Source organism: Mauremys reevesii, linkage group 5 (assembly GCF_016161935.1).
Source record: "Mauremys reevesii isolate NIE-2019 linkage group 5, ASM1616193v1, whole genome shotgun sequence".
Lineage (NCBI taxonomy): Eukaryota > Metazoa > Chordata > Testudines > Geoemydidae > Mauremys > Mauremys reevesii.
This window is the reverse complement of record NC_052627.1, coordinates 7,585,573-7,591,343: the sequence shown is the minus strand read 5'-3', so window position 1 is coordinate 7,591,343 and position 5,771 is coordinate 7,585,573. Positions and strand designations below refer to the sequence as shown.

Below are 5,771 nucleotides of genomic sequence, written 5' to 3'. Positions count from 1 at the left end.
TCTTATTCCTGCATTTTTTATTACTTCATCACACAAGTGGGGGGACAATGCTACAGTAGCCCAGGAAGGCTGGGGGAAGAACGGAATCAACAGGTGGGGTTGTTGCAGGAGCACCCCCTGTGAATAGCATACAGCTCATAATTTCTGCAGGATCTGACACAGAGCAGCTGTGCTCTCTGATACAGTGGCTCTCTAGTACACTTGCCCATATTCTAGGCAGGACTGATTCTATTTTTAGATACCAAAAAGGAGGGATTGACTCTGGGAGTCATTCCCAATTTTGGCTTTTGCGCCCCTGGCTAAGAGCAGCCAGGGGCACTTATGACAGCAGCAAATGGTGCAAAACAACTGGTAGCCATGATCATCTTTTTACCAATTTATGGATTGGTAGATGGTACAGTATGGCTGGTAACCATCTCTGCTGTCATGCAAAAGCAAAAGCATGCTGCTGTGTAGTGCTGCTGAATCGCCTCTGTCAGCGGCATGTAGTACACATACGGTGACAGTCACAAAAGGCAAAACAGGCTCCATGATTGCCATGCTATGGCATCTGCCAGGGCAATCCAGGGAAAAAAGGCGCGAAATGCTTGTCTGCCATTGCTTTCCCAGAGGAAGGAGTGACTGACGACATTTACCCAGAACCACCCGCGACAATGATTTTTGCCCCATCAGGCACTGGGATCTCAACCCAGAAATTCCAAGGGGCGGGGGAGGCTGCGGGAACTATGGGATAGCTACGGAATAGCTACCCACAGTGCAACGCTCCAGAAGTCAATGCTAGCCTCGGACCGTGGACGCACACCACCGATTTAATGTGTTTAGTGTGGCCGTGCGCACTCGATTTTATACAATCTGTTTTACAAAACCAGTTTATGCAAATTCGGAATAGTCCCGTAGTGTAGACGTACCCTCTGTCTCCTCCACTTCACCCTCAAGATTTTCAAAAGTGGTGAATGATTTTCCCTATGAAAGACACCCTAAAGTGTTCTGCATGAGAGGTTAGACCCCATCTGGGATGCCACCTGATGTACTGGGGTTTCACTAAGCCCCTCCTCCACTAGCCTGTATTCCTCTTCTGTTTTCCTGAATTAGGCTCTCTGGCCTCTTGCAGCACACACAGGTACGGCCACACCCAGCTGCCGACACAGACCAAAGTCAGCTCTGTGTGAGAGGATTCCCCCAGCACTCAGGTGCACACCTCCCTTAGAGTGCAGACCCAAAGGTATATTGTGAAATATGCTCCCTCCCTCAATGTGGAGGAAGGTATGTACAGCTTCGTGCCACCTCCTGCCAGATATGAATTTGCACAAACTGGGTTTAATAATAAACAAAACAAATGTATTAACTACAAAAGGCAGTGATAAGAGATAGCAAACAGAACAATGCAGATCACCTTAGTAAATAAACAAAAGCTGCAAACTGAGTTTAACACGTTAGATAGGTAGAGTATAAATTAACAAATTCTCACCCCGAGTGATAAACAGGCTGGCAGATTCTGAAGGCACAAGTTGCCTTGGCTTTCCCAGGTTTTCATACACAGGCTAAAATCCTAGCCTGGGACCATCACTTCTCACAGTTCAGTCTTTGTTCCTCAGATGTTTCCCGGTGTGTTGTTGTAGGGAGAGTGAGGACCCCCAGTGATGTCATTGTCTCCCTTTTATACCTTCTTCTCACTCGCTGGAAAGCTCTTTTGCTGTGACCTTGGTTAAATAGTTCCCAATGTGTCGAGCTACCTTGGAGAGGTTTCTGTTGCACACAGTTCCTGCAGTAGTCCTTGTGTTTGTGTGCATTCCCTCCATAAGCCATTAACATTGTCTGGCCTTTTTACTGTTGTACCTGAAAGGCTGCTTGTGGGTGTCACCCAACAGAGCACATTTGAAATACAGATACATGATCAAAATTCCAGCTTTAGATACAAAAATGATACATGCATACAAATTGGATTAATTAAGTATCTTAGTTATGCCATATTCATATCATAACCATATTTCTATGATGAATATAGGGTGTAACATCACAGTCTGATCTTTGGAAAGTGCTCAGCACCCATTCTTTGAAGATTAGTCCCCTTTAAGGTCCTCAGTTTAGCTTCCCCACACACACACACTCCCCAAAATGAGGAGCCAAACTAATTAGTCACTTAGGAAAATCATGGCCATTACTTAAATACTGACTTTAAGAGCAACTTGCAGACAGATTTTCTGAGAGGAAATGCACTTTATTTTTCAAATGAAAAATAAAACTTTTTTTTCTCCAAAAATAAGCATGCTAAGAACTCTACCAAATTGCTCAGGCTTCTTAGAGAACTTGTTTTACGTTAATCATAATTTCATGATGTGAAAAACTTTATTGGAAAACAATTGCTTTTTTATGTACTCTGCCTGTTTCTAATTATTTAGTTAGGCTCATTAACAGTAAATCATTGCTTAAAACTCGACAGCCCTTTGTTCCACTGGGGTTTGGAGCTGTAGATGTAACTGAGCTTAAAAACTATTTATTATTTATTTGTATTGCCATAGCCCCTAGGAGCCCTAGTCATGAATCAGGACCCCATTGTGCTAAGCACTGTGTAAACATAGGGCAAAACATAGACAGTCTTTGCCCAGAAGAGTTTACAATCTAGAGTGTATCATTATCAGATTGGGGTTCAGTAAGGTGAGTAAATACCTTTAAAACCTGGTCCTGGGTATTTACCCCCCAAAGTTCACTCTGTGCTCTATTCCCTTACATAAGATGAGAGATATTTTGTTATAAAATATATTTTAATGTAGGGAAAGCTGCCTCATGTTACAAATTCATAGATTCCAAAGCCAGAGGGGACATTTGTGATCATCTAATCTGACCTCCTGTATAACGCAGGTCATAAAACGTTTCCACAATGAGTCCTAGAGCAGATCTTTTAGAAAACCATCCAATTTTTATTTAAAAATTGTCAGTAATGGAGAATCTACCATGACTCCTGGAAAATTGTTCCGATTGTTAATTACTCACTGTTATTTTCAGTCTGATTTTGTCTGGCTTCAGCTTCCAGCCATTGGCTCCTGTTAGACCTTTCTCTGCTAGAATGAAGAGGTCATTATTAAATATTTGTTCCCCATGTAGGTATTTACAGACTGATCAAGTCACCCCTTAACCTTCTCTTTGTTAAAATAAACAGACTGGAAGAGCCGAATCGATCAATAGATTCTTACTGCACATTTCTGCCTATTCCACTTCACCTAGTGGGAAGGGCTGGTTGGAAAGCTTCAGTTGACAAGTTAGTTTATTAAAAATGGCATTTCAAATCATGTTAACCTTTTATATGGTTCCAAATTTTATGATTCTTTTACAAATTCTTTCAAAAAAATTCCATTTTGATTTGAATTGAATATAATAATAGATTTTTTTTTCAGTATTTGATTTTTGTTTTTTTCCCCATCTTGACTCATTGTATTTCTCCACTGCAAAAAGTGGAGAGGGAAGGGAGAGAAAATGAAAAGAAAAAAAATCCCGAAAAACAAAGGAATAGGCATTCCAACTTCCTTCAATTAGAAACTAAAAGAAAATGGGGCATTTCAAATTGACTCTAAATTAAAAATTCTCATTTCAAATTGTTTCATCAACACAATGGGAAAAGATGTGGAAAAATTCAAACTAACCCCAAATTTTTCATATTGCTTGAAATTTTTTGCACAGAAAATAATGCCCATTCATCTGCCTGCCCTACCAAAAGCTTCATTTTCCTTTTAACAGCAGAACAAGCCAATGAAACAAACATAACAGTAATTTATTTGCTCAGCCATCTGTAGCATACTACAGAAGGGGGATGCTATCTGACTCCAGGATGACTAGTAACAATTCCATGAGCAGTGCAGAGGGGATAGAGCCAGCAGCCAGGATCAGGCCCAGTGTTATCTGATGTTTACTTTGTGATACACAGCAGCTGTGCAGATCCCCCTTGTCAGAGGCCTGGATCTTAGGCCGTTAACATGAGACAGCTGAGGACATGGCCATGTGTTCCACGGTGCCCAATTACCTAGTGGTACCACAACAAGAGCAAAGTGCATGCACATGTGTTAGATGGGTAGTGAATTAGGCTTTCATAGATCCTAAGGCCAGAAGGGTTTCCCAATTACCCGCTATCTCAAGAGGGAAGTCATCTTTCTTGTGGTAGCTGGGTGTCAGCTCCCTGACACCACCAGCTGTTACCCACACAAGCACTCTCCTATGGGGCTCTGCCAGCCCTCACTTTGCCTTGCAGGTTAACCACAGATGCACCTCAGTCCTCGAGTCCCTTTGCATCGTGATACCCAGTCCCTGACACTGGCTACTCACAGAGACTCTGAAGCCTCGGCACCCAAAGCTACAGTGCACCCCAATTTACTGGTTTAACTTTAAACCATGGCTCCTATAACCCACACAGCACTTGCAAGCACTCATCATGAAACAAAAGCAGGTTTTTTGGAGGAATAGAGATTGAACTAGAAACAAGAGAGAGTGGTGGAAATAAGGGATTCCAATGCAAAACAAAATCATAACACACACACACACACCTGGATCTACACTTATCAATAGTTATCTTTTCTGTCAAATAAAGCAGGTTTCCCTCAAAGTTCAGTCCACTACTGAGTTGGCTGGTTCCTCAAGAACCAGGGTCCAAACATTGATGAAAGCGCCACCCTCCACCAGGGTTTTTTCTCGGTGAATGGATACAGGGCATCCTTCCCCTCACTTTGTTATACTGAAAACAACCATTTGTTTCTATTCACAGATAGTCAAAATCTCTTAAAGGTAAAAAGAGAGACCTTACAACGAAATAGGGGTTTGCCCTGGTTGTCATTGCCTCTGCTGGTTTCCTATTCAAAGTCTAAACAATCAAGCCTTCTATTACATCACTGGCCAAACAGGGCAGGGTAACAACAATCCCCTTGCCCGAATGGGCTCTTACTGCGACACCCTGGTGACTCTAGGTTTTTTACTGCATGTCCCTCAAGTAGCAGCTCCTAAACTGTGGGTCAGGACCCAAATGGGGTTGCACCATCTGTGCAGAGGACGCTATTTTGCTCTCACATAAACGGTACATGAAGTCACGATGCATGAAGGATGCCACTTTGATCTACAAAATATCATCCTCTGCACAGCGTGACCTCACATGCTCCATATGTACAAAATGGCATCCTCCATGCAGCATGATCTCGCACATATGGAGTGCACGGGGTCATGCTTTGGGGCAGATGCCATTTTGTTCTTCAAAATGCATTCTCCATGTGTCTGGGGTCCCAAGAGCAAACATTTCATTAAAATGGGGTCGTGCCAATGAAAATATTGGAAACCCTTTCCCTAAAGCATTCTTTCAACACGGATAGATCATGCCCTACATATTATCCTTGCATACACCATGCACTGAGTAGGAATTGTGACAAGTTACAAGCTTTCTATAGATGCTTTACATGTTACTCTTTATGGAAAAAGCAACAAAGAGTCCTGTGGCACCTTAGAGACTAACAGACTTTTTGAAAAGGAAGATGATACCTGTCTGTTATTGTTCAAGTTTCTTCATGAGGTTGACGGATTTCCACTCCATACAGCTAAATGCAATGCCTTGCATGGTGTCAAGTATCAGAGAGGTAGACTAACAGTCTATAAGGTGCGTCAGGACTCTTTGTTGCTTTTTACAGATCCAGACTAACATGGTGTAGACGGTTCGGGACTCACCCCTGCGGCGCCTCCTGCTGGTGACTCCGGGAATTAGCTCTGTCCAGCTCTGGAGCGCCCTCTGCAGGCCAGTGATC

At 42.7% G+C, this 5,771-nt stretch overlaps 1 long non-coding RNA gene across 1 annotated transcript; it reads right to left on the bottom strand.

Moving 5' to 3' along the window:
- Nucleotides 1-1,615: 1,615 nt before the first annotated feature.
- LOC120405893 lies at nt 1,616-4,822 on the bottom strand. Its single transcript, XR_005598969.1, has 3 exons — nt 4,790-4,822; nt 2,992-3,056; nt 1,616-1,844 (listed from the first exon to the last, which is right to left on the bottom strand). It is a non-coding gene; the product is annotated as an uncharacterized LOC120405893 (long non-coding RNA).
- Nucleotides 4,823-5,771: the final 949 nt, after the last annotated feature.